Genomic DNA, 24,546 nt, shown 5'->3' with positions numbered 1-24,546 from the left:
ATTCCAGTAGAGATGACCTATACGTTATGAGAAAAATAGACTGAAAATGAATGAAAGATGCAGAAAGGTGTTAAGGATTTGAGTTATTAGCAGAGAGGTGCCAGTTGGATTTATGAGACAGGAATTATTCATCAGGAAAGGAGAGAGAAAGGAGCAGCGTCAACTTTGGGCAACGCCCACAAGTAAGCTACATTAAGAAAAACATAAATAGTAAAGTAGTAATGTGCTAGTGTGATAAGGAGAGAACAATTAGAGGTTAAACAACACAGAAGAAAAGAACACATATTGTTAAATCACTCTCCTTTTTAGAACATCTAATGGATCCCCATTGCCTACGGAATATAAACAGTACATACCGAAATTGGTATCCAAGGCCCTCCACTAAAGGGCCAGTTTTCTGTTTTCACCTTTAACCACTCATCCACTCATGACCCCTCTGCTCTAACCGCATCAGACTACTAGCTGTTTCCCAGCTACAACTTTCATGCTTTGCTTCTTCTCTTGGAATGCCCTTCCTCCTCAGTTTCACCCAGCAATCACCTATTTTATGTAAGATATTACATAAAATACCTATCCTATTCAGAAATAAGAATGTTGTGTATTCTTCTGCTATAGCAATTATTCTATAAATATTACATTCCATGGTTTTACTCAATTTTCAATTTCTCAAGGGGACAATTATGGCATATTTATATTTGACCCCTAGCCTGTAGCACAATGCTTGACAAATAGCAGACATTTATTGCATATGAAGGAATGAATCAATTATTGAATAAATCAATACATTAAAATATTTAATGGGGGCCCTCTGGAAATAATGAGTCCCCCCTGCATTGTTTTATAACTCAGAGACTTGAGAAATGGAATTCTTGGCTAGGTATGATAGCACAAGTCTTCATTTATTTATTCACTCATTCGTTCGTTTGAAAAAATGTAAGCTATCCTATTAAGAGGCATGATAGAAAAGGTGTTTGGTGGAAGGTCTGGCTTCACATTGCCCCTCAGTTGTCACCTTAACAGTCAAGAAAAGAAAATGAAATCCTCAAGCTTCTTCTTAAGTTCCTACAATAGGTAACTGAATCTGAAATGTGGGAAAAGTGTGGACCACATTTAGATGGGGGAGTTCAGGTGAGGCGAGAGCTCAGACCTACACAATGAGGTCTCATTGGTTCTGGTTTTTGAGGCTGATCACAAGGGACACCAGAAACAATTCTGAGTTGACAGCCTCTACTCATCTTTACGACCAAAATTCAGGGAGTATAAACAAGGTTCTTGCTGATGGCTAAATGCCCACAGGAACCCCTCAAAGGTAACCACAGTCAGAAGAACACATTCCTAAGTTGCTACTTATGGGTTGTCCTATTGCATCCATCCCTTCCTGTGGCACTCTCTTGTGCCCAGTCGTGGTCTGTTCTAACTGCTACTAATTACCCACAATTTTACACATTTTATTTTAGGCAACAGAATGTTGAGATCCTGGTCACCATGCCGTTCTGCTGTCCTTGTCTATTTACTCTCAAAATGGAGCAGGGGGAAACCAAGTGATGCCCTGTGGGTCACATAGGTACCAAATGTATTTTTCCCTGACTCCACAGTAGTAGAGTAGCCCTTCCTCCTTCCACCCATCAGGTTCATTTACTCCTATTAGGGTGGTGAATCCTTTCCTTGACTGCTGGTCTCTTGGCCAAGGAACCTGAACGGACTGGGTGACAGGCATACCTTAAGGTTTAATACATCTTTTGCTCTGTTTGTCCCCTTATAGAAGTATTCCTCCTTTGGGAAACAAGACCTCCAATTTTGATCCAATCACAATAGTATTGATCTTCTATTTTATTCTTAATATGTTCCAAACGGACATATAAAAATAATTGGTCCAAGGCTATTTTAAAACTGAGAGTCTAAAAAGAACAAGAAATGGAAATTAACAAAAGAAACTCTAGAATCTAGAGAGTGGGGTTGTAGATGATTCAGTAAGAAGAACACAGAGATATGGATTCAAACCCTGGCTCTGTCACCTACTGTCAGTGTGAGTATGGACAAGTTAGTAAACCTTGCTTTAGTCCATTACTAAACATCATCAACACTATCTACTTAACACTATTTTTGCAAGGATGAAATTAGATAGTTGCATAGAAGAGTCTATGCTACAAAGACATTCAATGCAACATTCAAGACAACACTGCTGGGCCCTTCCATTTTGCCTTCTATAATGACCCAGGGATTTCTCAGCCAGAAGAGAATATTCTAGTTATTCTGCTTCATCTATGCTCCCCTGTAGCTCTTCCTCTCTTAATTACGATCCAGAGTGACCTCTGGAAAAGATAACCTAGGAAACCACAAAACAAATATAGGAGTGTTTAAATTTTCTTAGTAATAAAAATAACCAGAGTGACTGGTCTTTCTCAAGAGTCCTTGATGCATGACTAAGAGAATTTTGAAATGTCTTTTTAAGTTTGCCTACTAGGGATACAGATATTTTCCCAGCAACCCACTTCTGTCATCCAAAGAGTTGTGCCTTTTCTCAGAGGATTTTTCAAGGCTTCTTCAAGTGGCTACTTTTGGAAATGAACTAATCTGTTTATAGTGCTGAAACTTGATATGCATGGATTTTAATATGAGCACCATGATGATAGTGAATACATAGATGTGTAGATACATGTATACATAGGGGTTGTTTGTTTAAGGCTAGAGCAATAGTGAGAGTGAGAAAGCTAGAAAGCTAATGCAAGGAGTTGTGGGGAGAGAGAGAGAGGGAGGAGGCTACAGATGGTAAAGAATTTTCTATGTTGATGGAATAAGTGGTGTAAACTGGTGATGAGAGTGGTACTACTTAGAGGATAAGAACTTTGGCTTTGAGTTTATATCCCAGCTCTGCTTTTCACCTAGGCACACCTCTGAAACTTTCTAAGTTTTGATTTTCTCATCTGTAAAATGGGCATAATGTTAGTACTGGCTTTATGGAGTTGCTGAGATGAGTAAATGATATGATGAATATTAAGTGCTTTACATGGGGCCAAACACAACGTAAGCACGAATTACATGGAACTTTCTTTTGCCTTCCAAAAAAGACATCCCAATACTGAACTAGATTCTTGCAGAACAGAGAAACTTTTCCACTTATAGTTTCTTACTACTGGCACTTCTGCAGGATGTTTATTGCACTTGACATCCATTTCTACTCTTTCTTTTACCTGCTTGTATCTGGAAGGCTAAAAATGATATTTCACCCTTTACTACACAACTAGGTTCTGGGTATGACATAGCTCTACCAATGAAATGGACTCACTCAGTATAGGGACAGCACAAAGGGGTCAGCCTCCTGATGCCCGGGGGATATCAGGTAAGATCAGGAGAGCAAGAACATTTTTGGGGGCTGGATTCTGCATTCCAGGACCAGGTGACTGATCTGTAAATGAGTGTCAGGCAATTATGGCAGCAGCAACAGTTCACTTTCCAGATCTCAGCATTGTTATGGTGATACTACCTTGGAGCAAGTGTCCTCTGCTCCTCAGGCCCTTCCAAGGATTTTGCAGGCACCAGTTACTCTGTATGAAATTTCATTTGCTTAAATACATGGAGCCATTTCCAGTGATTTAGCATTCAACCTTGAGTGGTACAACACCTACCTGAGCTCTTTCAATGTCTTTTACTTCATTGCTGTAGAAGCTGGAGACTTTAGACAAAATGGCTCTTGCCATATTTTTTGGCTACTAGGTGTAGGCAAATGATGGGTGTGATAAGAAACAACAGGAAAAACAAAACCCAAGCAACAATAAGCATCAAACTCCAATCCCTCCGTTCACAAAACTTTGCAGAAATAAGGCACCAGACACATTAAAAGACTTCTGTGTTTTGACCGAACCATTTGGACTCTTCATTAGCCTTTGAGGATCATCAAAAGATTTGAGTTCTCAGTGGGCCACTCCTATGAATATGATTCAGTCCATGTTTGGAGTAAGAGTGCCTACCAGACAGGATCATTGTCAGTATTTTCATATTGTCTTTCTCTTTTGTTCAGAAAACCTGTATACTTGGATATGTGTGTGTGTGTGTGTGTGTGTGTGTGTGTGTGTGTGCATGTGTGCGTGTGTGTGTGTATAAAATAGTTATTTGCTGAATGCCTCCTATAACCAGATAGTATTCTAGGTACTGGACAGAAATGGAAAAATCCTTGCCTACATGGAGGTTACCGTATAATGGTAAAGACAGACAAAATAATCATCCATTGATAACAAAAAAAGCAATCCATCAATAATAGATTGTCAGATAGTGGTAGGGGCTATGGAGAAAAATCAAGCAGATAGGGATGGAGTACAGTTTTGTTAGGATGGACATTGAACACCCCTCTGATAAGGTGACATTTGACCAAAGATCCAGATGAAGGAAGGCTGCCAACCATGCATATATTGGGGGAAGAGCACTCCAGGCAGAGGGACAGCAAGGGCCAAGGCCCTGAGTTGGGAAAGTGCTTGCTGGGTAGGTCAGCAGGGAGATCAGGAGGTGTGTGACCAAAGGGAAGAGTGGTAGGTGATGAGGCTGTAGAGAAGGGGGCTAGCCCATGTAGGGCCCTGGGAGCCTTGGTCACTACCTGTGATTTTAAGAGTGATGAGAAACCATGAAGTGGAGTGGCATTATCTGACTTACACTTGAGGATCATTCTGACTTGTGAGTGGAGGAGAAACTTTAGGGACTGAGAGTAGAGGGAAAGAAACCACACATGAGATTATTGCCATAAGCTTCGTATCAGACAGGAAATAGACTTTGAGAGAAAGATTGAGGGCAGGTGGTTTGTTTGGAAGTGTGTTCAGCAGTAGCATATGTAAGGGAGTGAGGGAGGCAGGACTGGGCAGGGGAGAGTTTGAACCGTGATTCACTTGCAGCAGAGGCCTCAGCCAGTCCCGAAGGCGGCAGGTTTATACCTTCAGGTAACTGAGGCAAAGGGGCTCAGGCCTTTGTATCCTCTCATCAAACAATTACTAGATGTTGAATGTCCCTGGGGAGTGGATGTCACCTTGAGTGAGGCAGCTCCCTTTGCTGACAGTCAGATTCTGAAAAGGGACTAAGTTGTGAGCCATCAGTAAGCAACACTTCCAATAGTTGTGGAAATGCACACTTCAAACATAAAGGGGGCATCTGGATGTCTACAACGATCCACCCCTTGTGTCATCTCCACCCATTTACTTCCTATTTCAGCCCATCTGGCAACAGTTTCTCCAGGATGCTGATCTATCTATTTTTCTGGAGAAAAGACTTGTCTCATGGCCACAACTGAAACTCATCTTCCTTACTCCCCATTCTAGATTCTCCACACTTGGCTGGTACTGGTAGTTTATGTGGTGGAGTGACCCAGACCTCATCTCTAAGAGATGTGAGCCCTGGTTACCATGCCCTTCTGCTGTTCTTGTCTATTTACTGTCAAAATGAAGCAGAGGAGAAAAAAGAGATGCCCTATGGATGATGGAGGTGCCAAATGTATTCTTCCCTGACTCCACTATGGTAGAGCAGCCCTACTTTTTCTTAGCCATCAGGTCCACTTACCTTTACTAGGATGGTGATTCTTTTCCTTGCCTGCTGGTCTCTTGACCAAGGAGCCCAAAGTGACTGAGTAGCAACTCTACTTTAAGGTTTAATAAAACTCTTGTGTTCCCTGGTGGAAATGTTCCTTATCTGGGACATGACCTCTAGACCCACAAAACCTAAAGTTGTAGTGACGGGAAGCACAAATTCCTCAAGTGCATCACTGAAAGTAGAGGGAAGCAGAGTTACTCTTACTTCCACCATCTATTTCCCAACTCCATGTGTTTTCCTTTCTGGTAATATGACTCCATATAGTGACCATTGATTTAAGGTAGCTGCTTCTTCCTCATCTCTCAGCTGGCACCAGAGTTGCACCTTCACAGGGACGGTCCATAGCTCTCTCAAGTCAGATGTTTCTGGGTACTGTGGCATGTGGTAGATCTGGTAGAGCCTGTGGTCCCAAGTGTAGTAATTAGCAGTGCTGGGATTTCATCCAGTTCAGCTCAACAGTAAAGCACATTTCATGGTCATTTTGTCACTGTTTGACCTCTGTCCTATAAAATGGATTCCCTAATTTGTTGCTATGTGATACCGGATCCCATGCTGGTAGATCAAACTCTGGTTCTTTGAATAGTGATACTGGCTGAGGCCCTGCAGGCAGAGAAGGCAAACCTATAACCAGAATATGAGTTAATTCCAGCCAAGTGAATCATACCCATTTCTGGATGGAAGGGAACCAAGGTAGTTAAATTGCCAAAATGTGACTGATTTGTCTCATCAAGGGATAGTGCCATATTAGGGACTCAGGTTTGGTCTTTATTCTTAACAGATTGGAAATTCAGTGGCAGCAATAGGCAAAGCAGCCTTGATGAATGGAATCCTGTACTGTTGGGCCCAAGCATATTCTCCATTCTTGTGACCATGGCTATTCCATTAATACACCCATTGTGCCGGCTTTGGGGTGACCAATGATGGGATGGCTGATATCCTCTGCCCAGTACTTCCTTTGAAATAACGTGTAATGCACACTTTGGTCCTAAAGGGAGCTATCTGAGCAGTGCAGAATAGCATCAACTATACTAGGTAAGAGAAAATAATGGCTCGATGAAGTGCATGTTGAGTGTGAGAGAAAGAAGTTAAGAAAAACTCCCAGGTTTTTTACCTAAGCATCATGGTGAAGAGTGGGACTATTTGTGAGATGAAAAGATGGAGGGAAGTGCAAGTTTGGAAATGGGTAACAGGACAAGAACTCAGGAATTTAGTATAGGACATATTAAGTTTGAGATGCCTATTAGCTATCCAAATGAAGCTGTTGAGTAGGCAACAGCTACTCAATAAAAAAATAAATAAATCAGTTTGGATTTTAGAGAGGAGGTTTAGGTTGGAGAAGCAAATGGTGAATTCATCAATATAAAGTCTAAAAGTCAGTAATGAAGATGTTTCACCAGGCAATTTTCTTCAAAATACTCATTTTTAAGAATGAAGAATAAACCCTCAAGGTGACAAGACAAATACAAGACAAAATCCTAACTGATTTTGCTAACAGTGGTTTAATTGAGTAAGCTAGATCAGAGATCTCCAAAGAACCTTTACTAAAAGAATTGAGACTCCTTGATTTTATTTTAAGCCTTTGCAGAGCCCTTTGTCAGGATAACATAGTATAGCATTGTTAAGCAGAGAGCATTACACAGTTGTTTGGCCTTTTCAAAATTCACATCAGTCTAGCTTGATCCAAACAAGCCAACTGCTCTTTACCAGAAACCCCATAGCCTGCTCACTTGACGTGGGGAGACGTCAGGAGCCACGGACTGGGTTACCTACACTACAGAAGGTGGGAGGGAGAGATTTCCCCCCTTCTCTGAAGTGAGTTGATTTGCTGCATGATTTCAGAGGCTGAGATTCAGCACACAAAGGTAACATACTATATTTACTGAGTGACTCATTAGGACAAGAATGTGGGTAAAGGGACTCTCTGATGACATTCCGCAGCTGTGCTATTGTCTCTTCAGCTGTGGCCTGCACTTGAAAGAGGGCAGGTGGCTCTTACTGGACTGAATCCATGTTCTCTGTCTGATAGCCCAGGCAGGGGCGCATGTGACTTTACGTGACTGAAATGCGTTCTTCCTTGGTCTACTTGTTTTCTAGAATATCTTGCTCAGTGTGAAATAAGCCTCCTGACATTACAATCTTTAATTTAGTATTTTGCTTCCCCAGGAGTCATTCTTGGTCATTCCCAAACTAATTGCTTATTAGAATAAGTGGGAACATTTTTTTTCTTTTTTTAGAAAATGATTACAAGTCTAATCACCTTATAAAGAAATTACATTATTATTGACCGTTCTTTACAATGTACTTGTCATCCCCATGACTCACTTATTTTGTAACTGCAAGTTTTATCTCTTAATCTCCCACATCTGTTTCACTCATTCCCCCACTACCCTCCCCTCTGGCAGCTATAATTATTTGCTCTCCATATCTATGACTCTATTTCTGTTTTGTTATGTTTGTTCATTTGTTTTGTTTTGTTCATTTTATTTGTTTCTCAGATTCCATATATAAGTGAAATTATATGGTATTTGTCTTTCTCCACCTGACTTTACTTCACTTACCCCATGTTGTCACAAATGGCAAGATTTTATTCTTTTTCATGTAATATTACATTGAGTAATATTACATTGTATTTGTGTATATGTATGTGTATATATACACACACACACACCACATCTTCTTTATCCATTCATCTATCAATAGGCACTTAGGTTACTTGCATATATTGCCTATTGTGAATAATGCTGCTATGAACATAGGGGTGCAAATACCTTTTTGAGTTAGTGTTTTCATTTTCTTTGGAAAAATACCCAGAATTGGAATCACTGGATTGCACGGTAGTTCTAGGTTTTTAATTTTTTGAGGAACCTCTGTACTGTTTTGCATAGTGGCTGTACCAGTTTACATTCCCACCAACAGTGCTCGAGGGTTCCCTTTCTCCACATCCTTGTCAGCACTTGTTATGTATTGTCTTTTTTTTTTTAATTAATTAATTAATTTATTTAATTTGGCTGCACTGGATCTTAGTTGCGGCATGCGGAACCTAGTACCCCCGACCAGGGATTGAACCCAGGCCCCCTGCCTTGGGAGCACGGAATCCTACCCACTGGACCACCAGGGAAGTCCCTGTATTGTCTTTTTGACATTAGCCATTCTGACAAGTGTGAGGTGGTATTTCACTATGATTTTGACTTGCATTTCCCTGATAATTAGCAACGTTGAGTATCTTTTCATGTGTCTGTTGGCCATTTGTATGTCTTCTTTGGAAAAATGTTTTTTCAGGTCCTCTGCCTCTTTTTTAATTGGGTTGTTTGTTTTCTTAGTGTTGAGTTGTATGAGTTCTTTCTATATTTTGGAGATTAACCCCTTAACAGATGTATCTTTTGCAAGCATCTTCTCCTGTTCAGTAGGAAGCCTTTTTGTTTTGTTTATAGTTTTCTTTGCTGTGCAAAACTTTTTAGTTTTACATAGTCACATTTGTTTATTTTTGCTTCTGTTTCCCTTGTCTGAGAAGATGTATCCAAAAATATATCACTAAGACCAATGTCAAAGAGTGTACTCCCTGTTTTTCCTTCTAGGAGTTTTATGGTTTCATGTCTTACATTGAAGTCTTTAATTCATTTTGAGTTTATTTTTATAAATGGTATGAGACAGTAGTCCAGTTTCATTCTTTTGCATGTAGTTTCCAGTTTTCCCAAGACCATTTATGAGAGAGAGAGTCTTTTCCACATTGTATATTCTTGCCTCCTTTATTGTAGATTAATTGACCATACAAGTGTATGGCTATTTCTGGGCTTTTTATTCTCTTCCATTGATCTATGTGTCTGTTTTTGTGCCAGTACCATACTATTTTGATAACTGTAGTTTAAAATGAGGGGGTGTGATACTTCCAGATTTATTCTTCTTTCTCAAGATTGTTTTGGCTATTCGGAGACTTTTATGTTTCCCTATAAATTTTAGAATTATTTGTTCTAGTTCTGTAGAAAATATTATTGGTATTTTGATAGAGATTACATTAAATTTGTAGATTGCCTTGGGAGTATGATCATTTTAACAATGTTAATTCTTCCAATCCATGAACACAGTTTATTGTTCCATTTGTGCCATCTTCAACTTATTTTATCAGTGTCTTACAGTTTTCAGATTGCAGGTCTCTTTTACCTCCTTAGTCAGATTTATCCTTAGGTACTTTATTGTTTTTGATGCAAGTATAAATGGGATTGTTTTCATAATTTCTCTTTCTGATAGTTCATTGTTCATGTTTAGAACTGCAACATATTTCTGTGTATTAACTTTGTATCCTGCATCTTTACTGAATTCATTTATTAGTTTTAATTGTTATATATATAATTATATATATTTAATGTATATATATATATGTTATGTATATAATATGTCATCTGCAAACAGTGACAGTTTTAATGTTTTCTTTTCAATTTGGATGTCTTTTATTCCTTTTTCTTGTATGATTGTTGCGGCTAGGACTTCCAATGGTTGCATAAAAGTGGTGAGAGTGGGCATCCTTGTCTTGCTCCTGATCTTAGAGGAAATGCTTTCATCTTTTTACTGTTGAGTATGTTGTTGGCAGTAATTTTGTCATATATGACCTCTATTATGTTGAGAGTTTTTATTATAAATGGATGTTGAATTTTTTTCAAATGCTTTTCTGCATCTATTGAAATGATCATATGATTTTTATTCTTCAACTTGTGGTGTGTCACATTGACTGATTTGTGGATATTGAACTATAATTGCATCCCTTGGGTAAATTCCACTTGATCATGGTATATAATTCTTTCAATGTATTGTTGAAGTCAGTTCGCTAATATTTTGTTGAGGATTTTTGCATCTATGTTCATCAGTCATGTTGGCCTGTAATTTTCTCTTTTTATACTGTCTTTGTCTGATTTTGGTATCAGAGTGATGCTTGCCTTATAGAATGAGTTTGGAAGTATTGCTTCCTCTTCAATTTTTTGAAATAATTTGAGAAGGATGAGCATTAATTCTTATTTAAATGTTTGGTCGAATTCACCTGTGAAGTTGTCTAGTCCTCTAGTTTTGTTTGTTGGGAGTTTTTTTTTTTTTTTTTTTTTTTTGCGGTCCGCGGGCCTCTCACTGCTGTGGCCTCTCCCGTTGCGGAGCACGGGCTCCGGACGCGCAGGCTCTGCGGCCATGGCTCACGGGCCCAGCCGTTCCATGGCATGTGGGATCTTCCTGGACTGGCGCACGAACCCGTGTCCCCTGCATCGACAGGCGGACCGTCAACCACTGCGCCACCAGGGAAGCCCGGGAGTTTTTTTTATTACTGATTTAATATCATTGCTGATAATTGGTCTGTTCATATTTTCTATTTCTTCCTGATCCAGTCTTAGTCCCTCTGATTCAGTCTAGCTCTCCCTTTGCCCCATTCCAGGCATTATCCTCTCCAAAGTAATCACAATCCTGACTTCCACCCCCATGGATTAGCCTTGTCAGTTTGTGACCTTTATATAAATGGATTCAAGCAGTGTGTATTGTCCCTGACTTCTTTTGTTCAACAGTGTGTTTGCAAGATTCATAAGTCTTTTTTCCTGTGGTGATAGTTTGTTCATTCTCATTTTTTAAATAGTATTCTATGAGTGTACCGTTATTTATTAATCCATTTTGTGGTTGTTAACTTAAAAAAATTTTGTCTATTATGATAGTAGTGCTATGAACATTCCTAGCATGCCTTTTGGTAAAATTATGTATGTATTTCTGTTGGTTCTTTTCCTTGGAGTAGAATTACTGGGTCAGATGGTATGCATATGTTCAGTTTTAGCAGATACTGCCAAATAGTTTTCCAAGTGGTTCTACCAGTTTATACTCCCAGCAATAAGCAAGAGTCCAGTTACTCCACATCCTTGCTAATACTTGATAACATGAGTCTTTTTAATATTAACTATCTTGGTGGGTATTAGTGGTATCTCATTATGGTTTTAATTTGAGTTTCCCTCATGAATGTTGAGAATTTTTTATTGTTTTTATCGTTTGGATATCTTTCCTTTGTAAACACCCTGATCAAATCTTTTGCCTATTTTTCTATTGGTGTCTCTCTTCTTACTGACTTGTGTGATTCTTTTGATTATATTTGCATTGAAAAAATCTTCTTCCACACTGTGACTTATTTTTTATTCCCTAGTGGTGACTTTTGATTGACAGAAGCTCTTAATTTTTATGTTGTCCAACTTACCTATTTTACCTTTATATTTAATACTTTATGATTCCTATTTTGGAAATATTTGCCTATCCCAAGGTTATGTTTTCTTCAGAATCCATATTTTTAAAAAGCTTCATGATCCTGATTCATTACTAGGTTTAAGATATTCTAATTTTGAGTATTTGAAATCTATTAAATAATGTTACATACCAGAGAATGTGTCTCAGTTCTGAGTTAATAATAGTGAGGTTTGGACCAGTGTCAAGAATGTCTCCCCTAAAGCATTAAACAAAGGGAGAGGATTTTAAAAATAAGGTTCCATATTAAGGTCTGTGAAGGACAGACAAAGTAGACATAGAGTCAGTGAAAAATAAGCAAGGTCAGGTTTTGTTTCAATATCAAAATCTGTAAGCAGCCTCCAAAGTTCAAGGTCACAGGTTAAAAGGGGAGAGGGCTAGTGGAGCAGAGCCCAGTGGGAGAAGAACTTGGGCCTGAAAGCCTTGGCATGTCCTCTGTGTTCTCCAAGGTGCACGGTTCATCGTGCCACCCTCTCCATAACCTCCCCGCCTACTTTGATATGATCCTAGGTCCACTGCTGATCGGCATTCTTATCCCATTTTAGAAAGTGATTCTGTTGTTCTCTTAAGGAGAAATACTTGGCTAGACTTCAGTGGGTTAGGCTAGTAAAATATGTTATAGATTGGGACTTATATAGATTGTTATAGTTGGGACATCCCAACTTGACCACTTACATTTTTCAATAAATTCCTAAGCTGATCCTTTTCAAAACAAGTAAAATGACCTTTGGAGCTACTTCTGAGACCTCAGGCTCTGGAGTCAGACTTGGGGGGTTCAAATTCTTGCCCTGTGATCTTGGGCAAATTGCTTAATTTCTCTGTGTTTCAGTTCTCTCATTTATTAATTAGCAGTAATAATAATATCTTTTTCTTCGGGTTTCCGTGAGGATTAAATGAGTTAACATATGTAAAGTACTTATAGTTTCTGGCCCATAGGAAGTACTCAATAAATCTTAGATACTATGAGCCTGTACTACCTGATTTAATAACATCTGTAATATACTTTGTGTTCCTTATAACTAAAATTTATATCAGTGCACAATTAAGTAATTACATGTTAAGGTTATATATGCCATATACTCTGAACTTCTCAAATATTACTCATATATTTTGAATAATTTAGTCTCCACCCCTTCCTTATTTACTATTTGACCCCAGAGATCTACAAGTACTATCCAGTGACTATTACTAACTTTCAGGACTTACAGGTCTGAAAATTGCCAGAACATAAGAGAAATCATTATCAGGGAAAGTCATTCTTAGCTACAAAGGACAATGAGATGTTCCATATCAGCATTAAAGAGAAGTGGTTGCATCCTTGTCCTTCTTCAGGTAACCAGTGAGCCAGGTCTACATTTTGGCAATGTAGGACACTAAGTTGTAGGAATCTGTAAATTGTGATTCCACAGCTACCAGGAAGGTGTCACCACACAGAACCACAACTACTCCCCCTGATGGCTGGTGCTAAGAATTCCATCCACAGAGCTTTGAAAATCACGTTAGCTTAGAACTACTTTCTTATAGAATGTCAGTCCTTAATATTCTCTAATATTTTCTGAAAGCACTTTTCCTAAGGGGTGGAGAAGAAAGCCTTTGGATATAATCTCAAAATGAAAGTTGAAAGGATACCAGAAAGTTGGGGGGGGAAACATTCAATATAAGAAGGAAGATACACTGAAGGCCAGCTTCGCTTGATTTTATAATTCTATGTGAATCTAACACTGGTTACCTATGTACATTGAAAACAATCATATGCTCACCCTAATGTAATATCTGGAATTGACAAATGATCTTTGTCTGAGCTGGGAAAGCCATTGTTTGCCCAACTGGAGAATTGTTTTAGCCTCTTTCATGACCTGTCATACCATCTCATAAGCAAAATGTGCTCACCCTACTTCACTGATTCCAACATTTGAAATTTAGAAAATGTCAGAAAAGCCTTAGTTATCTCTAGCTAATTCAAATCTGACTATAAACCTTATAAAAAATTCCAGTTTTCAAAGGGAAATTCTTTTAGGAGAATGCTAGGCAAAATGCTTGTCCAAGTTGAAAGAATGGCCTGACTCTGTAGTCAGGCAAGTGATCTCTTTTGTAAGGGAGGTCGCAGCGAAATCATTCATAGCGCTCAGAGGTCAGCAGCAGAGCTCACTCCTGGCAAGCCTGAACTATTCTCTGCCCCAGAGAGTTACTTTCTAATTACTAAAAACATGATATGGTAGAAACAAATGTTGTTGGCTCCAACTAAGCATATAATTGATTGAAAAGTTCAGTCCCAGTGTAACTGTAAAGAAACAGAGTCTGTGGGACCGTTGCTGGGAATATGAAAATGGGTGGGGGCCAGATTTTCTCCTCCTTGTGGGATTTGGGAGTTAGATTACATGCTTTGTCTTTGGAAATTAAGAACTGTTGATATTCAAGGATAGTAAAGGAAAGGCACTTCCAGGAACGGAAGAGCATGTAGGCTAATTGTATCAATATGGCCTATTGCCCCCAGGGCATTGGCTGCTGCAGCCATTTGATAGGACTAAAATGTTAAAACAGCAGATGAACGTTTACTAGATGGAAAAAGTTTATCCCGATGGCCAGTTCCAGTCTCTCGGTTGGAAAGAATGTTGGCTTCTTTCACTGGGGTATGCACCAGATGGAAAGTAAAATGGCCTCTGTGAAGTGGGTGGGTGGGTGAGGAGGAAAAACCAGTCAAATCAGAAAGGGTCAGAAAGGGTCATGTGAGGAGGTGGAAGAGTTGAATGCCCTTGAAAAGACGGATGGAGGATTTTTCTCAGCCATTGTTGTGCTGTGCTGTGCTGACACTCTCAACTGGGAGCTGCGGTCAGACAGATGCTCAGCCTCGCCGGCTGCTGGTGTCTCTCGGCGTGCCAAATCTCAGAGTGTTACTCAGTTATTCTCTTGGTTTGTCTAAACATGGCAAGAGTTCCTGGGAAACATTGGAGTCCACACGACTTAGCCATTTGAGCTGCGAGTCCAAGATACATTTTTAGTCTTTACAGTAGCATATTTATTGTCTTTGCAGAGCAGAGACCAGTCACCAAATCAGAGCATGTCTGTTGCGTATGGCATCATTGTGACACGGGAATGCACTCTTGTCTTGGTTGTGAGAATTGTGGAGTCCCGGTCTGTGCTCCAGCTTTCTGTTGCTCTGTCATCGTCTCTAGGATCCTAAGGCTGTACCGTGCCCCTGGAAGTCTTCCCTGAATGGAATCTGGGCTTTGACCTGGGGACAAAGACAGAGTTGTGTTCGTTCCTGCTTCTGCTGTTCCACTGACTATGATGATCTTTATGCTTCTTTCCTACCTCTTCCCTGCTCATTCAGTTCAGCTCATTTCATTTCATCAGGTAACCATTCACCCACTAGCAGGTGCCTGACCTGGGAACATAAGGAAGACCTGTAGTAACTTATTTCTAGCAAACCTCAAGTTTCTTGTCTCTCACTATGTGGATTTCTTCTTCAGACTTGCTGTATTTGGTTCCTCTCTCTGCCATTCAGTAGCTGTGTGGCATTGGGCAAGTTACCTAACCTTTCTGTGCCTCACTTTCTTCATTTTATGATTATTATGAGGATTAAATGAGCTAGTGAACGAAAAGGCTTAGAATAGATCCTATTACACAGTAAGCGCCCCATAAATATTACCTATTATTATCTTGATCCTCTGTTTCATTGCCCAGTAAGAAGGCCCTGTTTTATATTGGATATCCTGTACTGCCTATTTTCACTTCATTTACACATGCAATTTATTCTGTATTGCTTTTCTCCTTTATTGCTCCAGGTTTGGTGCCTTAAAATAGCAGCTGGCTTTCGTGCACTTTGGGAAAAAGAATCACATCTTTTACTCTCTCTGTATACTACACAGCACTACCTACCAATACTAGACATACCAAGGGTGCCCCCCACAATGCTTGTTAACTGAATGAAGTTTTAGTGAAAAGAAAGATCTCTTCTTAGTTATAACTTACATTGAAATTTCCTCAGCAAAATGGCCCCCATACCTTATAGTTGTCTCCTTGTCTTTCTCTAATAATCTCAGTCCTTCCTCTCCTAAATATTCCTTCTTCCAACCTCTGAGTGTCTTTTCCTATTAGATAGAACCAGGGTCAAGGAATATGCTGTACCACAGTGACACCATTTGCTGTCTTCTTTAAAGCCATAAACCTGCCCTTATGAACTCGCAGGCCTTTCCTTTCACGGTCATTTTAGTCAGACTCTCCATGTCACTGCCATTTATCTTTCCACGTATATATTTCCACATGCTACTGCTCCAGCTGTCACATTTGGGAGGTCCTAATAATAATAATGTACATGGAAATTTCACGCAACAGTTACCTGAAGTTGTAAAAGTTAGAGGCAGATGGAAAATCAGCCTCAGGGTTTATGAAATTTGACCAGAATCCATGAATAAGGGGGAGAACTCACCTCGTCCTCAAACTCCACATCAAGTTCCCTTCCTTCCACGCTAAGCTGTTTCTTCTGCAGTCGAAAAACTTAGATTGTAATAAGTACGAAGAGGGCAGGATCATGTGTCTGCAAAATGACATACTCATCTCTTAAAGTGAGCCTTGCCCAGAATACAGTTTCTCTGCAAACTAGCCCCAGGAAAAATTGTTGAGCAGTCTTAGGAAGTACCTCCTCCAATAGGATGTTAGCAAGTATAAATCCTGAGTCAGCCTTCTCAGGGGTCTGGAGGCAATAGAATTATTTCTGAGAAGGGAAGTCTTCCCTCATCAGTGGAGCTGTGATTGGTGTGGATGACCTGTCATCCACTATCTGTTCTGGTGTGTCTGGGCATCTCTGTCTTAGAAAAAAGACCCATTCCTCAGACATGCATACCCATAGCTGCAGCACACGTAGGGCTGAGTAGACCTGACCAAAGACCAAACTCATGTTTCCCAGAAGTGCCGTGGATCCAGAGTGGGGAGTTATGCTGGACAGAGCCCTTGTGCCCCCATCTCCCTGTCCTCCACCTTTATAATTGCCTAGCTCCGGCCAGAGTGGCCCGCATGCTGGTTCTACAGCTGTGGAGCCAGGTCATCACTGCCACCTTGGCCCACTGCATGGCGAAGAGCAGTGCTGTTCCTTCGTGCTCACAAATTGCCTTTGTGGGATCTGGCTTCCTTGGCTGCTTCCCAGAGAGCCCAGAGATGCTGCCTGAGAGTGGCACGAAGCCAACTTTGACCAACGGATGGTAGGGAGTGCGGTACACTCTCCTCTCTTCTGCCTCCGGAAGAGAGATCATATGATCTCTCTGCCCAATGAGCAGTCAGCTATGCTTCCCACCAACAGCGGCCAGGGGGCTAATGCACATCCTCACCTTTGCTCTCCTTTTTTCTATGTCACTCTCCCTGTTTCCCCCACACTATTCAGCAAAGGGGCAGCACGTGAGTTTTTGCTTTCATCTCTGTTTCTAGGAATCTAAGTACAGAGATACGAGACAAGGTCAGATCCTGAAATAAAATTGTTCAACCCTATTCATTCCAGCCCAGACTGGCTTCCACCCCTACCATGCCACCAGTGGTCTTCATGTCACAAAATCTTCTTCATTTTCTTTGATTTTTAAGCATACAGCTTGAAATGTCTAAACATAAACAGTTGGCCTCGTTTCTTTTTGAAACCACCTGCTTGAAAACTGTACCTACAGGGACATGGAATGCGCTGTCTTCTGGGGAAACTTATTACATCTTTGAACATCCATAAGTGTTACTATGTTGTTATAAAATTTTCATAGCAAGCTAAAATTGTCCTCAACCCACCTGGAACTTCTATCCATTAGTTTAACCATGCCCTCCAGAGTCACAGCAAACAGTTCTTTAGCCTTGTGAAGTCAGTTAGCGAACCTGGCCCCATCAAAATTTTTGGTCTCTAAAAAAATCATCCCCAATTTCTTCAACTGTTCCTCATATATTATTTTTTAGAGCACTTTTAGAATTCTATTCTTGGTTTTCACAAAAAAATTTTCCAGGTCTTCAAAATGTATGTGACCCAAAGATGAACAAAATAATGGAGCCTCATGAGAGGAATAGAAAGAAAACTATACCAAGACACTTTTTCTTTGCAAGGTAAACTTCCTTTAATTGGTGACATGTGTGAGCTTACATGAGGGCGGCAAGATGGGGACAGTGGGTCCAGTGGGCGATAACCTACCCTGGATCTTTGGTTTGGACTTGGGAGAGTAGGCTGAGCGCTCATAGTCTGTAATGCAAGTTTTTCCTGCAAGGAAAGTATATGTGAATCTGGCCCTTAAAAAGTAGTAAGCATTCCAGTTCAATCTCAAGAGTTTATGGTCTTAGAAATCAGAGCAGGAAGCTGGTATGAACTGGAAGAGATTAGGGCATGTGCGATTTAAATCATTCACTGTGAGTTAATGTTGATGGTGGGGAAAGCATCCTTTCTTCCATGGTAAGAAGATAAGAAACAACGTTCTTTTTGTGCTGAAGGAAGGCAAGGTGTTGATAATTCTTCTCCATTCTTGGAGATGGTGTTGGAGGGACATGGGAGCAACCACAGCAGAGTGCCATGACCTTGAAATCACTGCTTGACATTCAAAGCTTAGATACCAGACAGTCAGGAAAGTTCTGCTCCATTTCACCACATTTAGGGACAGATCTCTGAGCCCAGGAGGAGACGTGTATAAACATAGCAGAGGTAAAGGAGCCCTCGCTCTCAGCGTGAGACATTTCCTTGATGAGGAGTCCACAGGTCTGGTTTATATTTAGCTGCATCCTGCCATCATAGCCTATTAGAAATGAAACTACACCGACAACCAATGTAGAGGCAGCGTGCCTCCCAACTGATGAGACATGTCAGTCTGGTGTTTTGCATTTTGAATAAAGGTCTTTAATAGCTACAACATAGCTGGCACTGGTTAAAAAAAAAAATAATAAGGGTCCACTGACTACATTTGGTAGCGGAAAAGATATTATATTACCACAAATATGGGGGAGAGGTGATATATGAAAAATCTCCAATTCATAGATTATTTTCTGAGAGTCTTATAAGAAATATCTCCTAAATTTCCTGGAATAAGTGCTACAGTTTTCTCCATTATTCCTGCAGGTGTTCTTAGGACCACTGCCAATAGTTTAGAAGCCTGGGTTGTGGCCTGTTAGTGGCCTGGTTGGACAAAGTAATCATGTCTCTCCCCTCAACATTCCCAACACTAGGATGGAACCCTCACTCTGGCCGTCAGTTATCTATTCCGTCTCCATACTGCTCTGTTAGGAAAATCTTCCCATGGAGAAAAAACTTGTTTACCTGTAACTCATGATATTTGTCCAGAAAAGGTCAACAGAGATCAGATCAAGTTGGACTCTTGTTTCCCAAGTCACATGGGAATGTCCAGAAACCAGGGTAAGAGCTGTGGGGACTTGCAGTTGGGCTCAAGTTTAGTAAGATCTCCATGGTGCAAGGATGCCACAGCTGACCTTTGAGTTACAAAGAGCTCTACCCTTCCTACCTCTGATTTATGCCCTCATCCAATGCACTCATCCTAGCTCTCTCATTTCAGTATCGGAACGGTGACCTACCTGTTTAATCATTATGGTAACTGAGGTCTGTTCTTCACTTGCTTGTTCTAGGCCAATTCCTCTTTCTCAGAGCCCCCTGCTCTTCCTTTCCTCCATCTCCCTTGTATGTCTCTTGGCTTTACCTTTCTTTCCCAAAGAAAATCACACCCGAGGGATCTGCAGTGAAATGTTACTTCGTGAAAAATGAATCCAAGGCTTATATAGCAGGTCCATGGAATCTTGAGTTGAACAGAAAAGGCATCAGAGCTTACTTCACTGAAGCACTCAAAAATTCTCAAAAACTAGGCGCTCACAACTTTGGCTGGTTCCATCATTTTATCACTGGGCAACTCTGATGGTTAAAAAAAGTATTTCTGATTATTAGCAGAAATCACCTCCCTGTTTTTCTGACTGCTGGGACTAATTCTTCTGTTTGGAGTTATACTGAAATAGTCTGTTTCTGATTCCACAGAGCAGAGAAAACATATAAAGATAGTCCTAAAGCCACAACTCCCTTCCTGTCATCCCCTCCCCTCCCTTCCCACCTCCTCCCTCTGCACGCACGCACGCACGCACACACACACACACACACACACACACAAACTCAAACTGATCTGTGCTTTCTCTAGGCAAAATAAGCTCAATTATTAAAAATATTTTTCATGTGACTTGATAAACCATCAAGTAGCTTGCCATTTTGGTTGCGGACTCGAAAAAGTACTTGATTAAGCCTTGTTTCTACAGCCAATTTAGCAAAGAGGGTAAGAGTGAGAGAGAAGGGTTGGGGGACTCGTGTTTATAGAATACCAGATTCTTCAAATATTTGGCTCAGTTCAACTTTTAGTGAGTCCCTCCACCCTTGGCCTAATCCACCCACAAATCACAGTTACACCCAGATACATAAAAGCTTCACTGCTTTATCCGGACCTGCTGTTAGGTTAGGGACTCATGGCTTCTCCTGCCATTGTTTTGCTCCTCTCCTTGGATTTTCAGTACTTGGCAGTCATCCTTCCTCTGTAAGACAGTTGGGTTCAGTTCCATTCTTTCTGTAGCTGTACTGGAGATGTGGAGTATGAACTTTCTTCTTTAGCTCCAGGACTGCAGAATAGAATTCACGTCCTAGGCCTTGAGCCAGCAAGAGTTGCTGGAGCCACTAGGAGGAAATATTTGGGGGTCAGGAGAGGTGGGGGTTAAGGGAAGGGTATAGATAAGGAAGGAAAAATCGCTCTGTACTGGCCATGTACTGGTTTTGTAGAGATTTATTTCAGAAAATATTGGGTCTCTGATCATCCTGTATTAATTCTTTTATGAGAAAAGCAGTATGGTGTCATGGAAGGTGCTGAATTGGGAAATTTAACTCTGTTCATGAAACTTCTAATAAGTTATCTTGCCTTTCTGGGTCTCCTTTTCCTCATCTACGGATAAGGACAAAGGCACAGACTGGCAGCTCTGTAAGGACGTTGTAGTGCTAAGGCTGTGTGATTCTAAGGTTTTAACACATAGGGACTGTGGGTTACTAAGGTAAATGAAAAGAAAATCTCCAGGACTGAAGTAGTTAAGTACTAATTCCACATTAAAAAGCATTTGTTGAATATTTAACATTAAGTAGGGTATTAGCTGTTAATCTTTAGCCAGGCTGGTTTCAATATTTGACATTTAAATTAAATAATTGTACCGCATTTAATAATAAAGTCACTGTATGTTAAGCAAATCCCACTTGGTTATTGAAACCATATGTTACTCTAACCACTTTGTGAGGGATTCACATGTTTTCAATAACCAGCTGATCTTTATTTCATATAGAGCATAATGCGTGTACTGTACTATGAAGAGTGGAGAGGCTATTTATGTCTGCCCCAAATGGTTATTTTAAAATAAATATATTGGGTTTGACTTCCCTACTGATCCACCTACCTAATAATCTATTTACCCATTGTACAGGTGCTGTCAGTGAAGGAGTTATGCTTGTAACAGCCTGTCTTCCTGAGTTCTTATCATGTTGTACCTGAATTGCCCGAGTTGAACAGTGATTACTACTACTGCCAATCGACCCTTCCCTTTGCCCAAGTGACACCAAGAGATTTTATTGAATGGATTGGCAGGAATGCAAACATACCTATTTTTAATGCCTCTCTGGGATCATAAAAGACATTGCTTTAAATGGAATACTTCCATTTCCATTCTTCTCTCACTCTAGCAAAATTAGTAGTAATTCATGCTATCATATCACCAAATATGATAGTATGAATGAATCCTTATTGTTTCATTGAACTCCATTTTCTCAAGTACTGGTAATTTGTGTTTTAGTGTGAATGTATTGACAGTGTACTTGCAGCTCTTGTTTATACCAGTGATGCACCAGTTAGGGGGCAGGGATGAGTGACAAGAACAATATACCTGTGTTAAGGTATTTTAGCAGGTTTCCAGCCTACTCTTGGGTGGAGCCTGTTGGGGAAGGCCGCACAATTGCAGGAGTCAGTTATCTCGCTGAAGTGCTGTGCAAAGGCATATTTTCAAATCTTCTAATCATTAAAATTCTATGAAGTGCATGAGATCAGGGGATGAATGTACATTTTATGCTGTGTTTAACATTAGCAATGACATGCACTAGAAAAAAATCTGTGCGAGGGACTTTCGCCTGCATTTTAAAGATGACCAATAATCCAGAACATTTAAAGGTTTGCCCCGAAATCACATAGCTAGTTAGCAGTAGAGTTTGCAGCCAAACCCAGGACAGATCATTCAGTCCTTATACCACATTACATGGCTATCAAATTCTGCTTGTCTTTTTAAATCAGAAGAAAAAACCTTCTTTTTAATCAGCAAGGTAGAAGCAGTTGTAAGTCTTGGTCTTCTCATTCTGCTCTCAGATGAGCTATGAGCACTTTTCTCTGTCTTATAATTGTCTCCTGTTCTATCCCATCCTTGAGATCAGCTGTCTGATTGTGAGAACTTGGACAGAAAGACAGAGAGGTCAACATTGACCAAGGATTGGTTCTTCCTGATATCTTCATTTCTGAATCTCCTTCCTCTATCAAGGAGGCCACATGCTCTGCTTCCTGATATTACACTGTGACCTGAATTTGCTGTAAATGTGGTCTCACTCATTGTTTCTCTGAGGATGTGACACATGAGTTATCCTAGGACCTAAGGTCATTCTTCAAACTTAGGCTGGGTCTATACAATTAATGGGTGAATCCTTCTAGAACTGTTCTGCCTGCAAATTTGAATCAAGCTAGTCAGGAAGAGTGTCGACTTGGTGATGTGATTGGAATGACTGATACCTCTAGGATTTTACTCTTGGTACTGCTGAGTAGAACAGAACTAAAGTCAGAATCTGTGTTGAAGGGATGTACCGGAGCCTTTAAATTAATTCATAATAATAATTCATCATCCAGAGCCTATTAATTCATAATAAGCATAACGACTACCAGGATGTAATAAAACCTTTTCAGCGAGAAAGGTTTTGATCGACGAAAGAAGAATGTAAAGGATAATGTAAAGAACCATGCTTAAATGGAATGAGAGGCGTTGTGAAATCTTTTTGCCAAAAAATACAATCTGGAACTGATCAAGCTTCTTGAACTATCAGTTTATAGCAAAAATGGGGACAAAAGTATGTATTAAATAACTACATAGGCATCATCTTGTGTGTGGGATATTTAACAGCTCAAACGATCCAGTTTCTTCAACAAATTAAATTGCAAGAAAAACCCTATTAATTAAAAGAGACATAATCAATTATAGCGTATGGACTTTGGGTACTGATTTAAACAAACCATCTGAAAACAAGATCAAACAAAAGAATCTATGAGATGATCAGAGGGGTTTGAACTCTGTATGATGATACTAAGGAACTACCGCTAATTTTTAAGTGTGTGGTAGGCTGATTAATGGTCCCCAAAATGTCCATGCCCTAGGTTTTGGTACTTGTCAATATGTTACCTTATATGACAAAAGGGACTTTGCAGTTATGATTAAGGATTATCCTGAACTATCTGGGTAGACCCTAAATGTAATCACAAGGGTCTCTAGAAGAGGGAAGCAAGAAGGTCAATGAAGAAAATGTGACTGAAGCAGAGGTCGGAGTGATGCAGCCAGCAGCTAAGAAATGTCATTAGCCTTAGAAGCTGGAAGAGGCGAGGAATGGACTCTCCTATGGAGACTTGAAAAGGAACAACTCTGCGTGATGACACCTTGATTTCAGCCCCTTTAAAACTCATTTCCAACTTCTGACGTTCAAACTGTAAGAGAATAAATTTATGTTTTCATAAACGACTAAGTTTGTGGTAATTTGTTACAGCAGCAATAGGAAAATAATACAATAAGTGTATTGTGGTTCTGTTTTCAAAGTTTTTATCTTTTTCAGGTTCATAGTACAATATTTATAGAGCATCATAGTACAATATTTATAGAGGAATAAAACAGTGTCTTAGATTTGCTACAAAATAATCCAGTGTGTAAGATGGAAAGAGTGTATATGGGGGGAGTATTGATGAAGCAAAGTTGGAGATGAGTTGATAATTTTGAAGCTGGATAATGGGTACCTGAACATTTATTATCTCTTTTCTTTGATTTTGTATGTTTCTTTGTTTCCAAAAGAAAACATAAAGGGGGTATGAAGATATGTTTTCTAACTAATTCTTCCCAGTGCTGAATTGCCTGGGTTAATCTTTCTGTCTACTCTGATTCTTTCTCTTTCCCCCATCTCAATGTTCTTAATGAATAACGAAGGGAGAGTTCTTGTAGAACTTGTACTGATCTGGAAGAGGTGGTAGAGGGGCGGAGTAGGTAATTAACGTAGGATAGCCACGTCTTATTTGGATAAATCCATCAGACTTGGAACTTGATGGTGCTGATGGATCTTTCATGTAAATGAAAACTGTATTAAAGAGAGAAGATAACAAATGCTACTCTGTCTGCTCTCCATGGTGGATTTATTTAATTTGGCATTTTTCTGATTGTATGACATCTACTAGAAAAACAAAACTAGTCCCACTTCCTTTGTTTTCCCTAGATAAGAATTTTAATGTGTATTATTAGACCAACCTCATGTCTAGTTTGCTTGCCTTTACATAGAAAAGTTTAAAACAGTGGTTCTCAGTAATAGCTGTGGGTCAGAATTAACTGTGGATTTTTGATTTTTAGTATAATATTTAAGGTCACATCCAGTACTAAAATCAGAAGCTTTGAAACAATAGGGAACAAATT

Source organism: Grampus griseus (assembly GCF_964374135.1).
Source record: "Grampus griseus genome assembly, chromosome: 2".
NCBI lineage: Eukaryota > Metazoa > Chordata > Mammalia > Artiodactyla > Delphinidae > Grampus > Grampus griseus.
Note: the sequence above shows the minus strand (reverse complement) of the source record.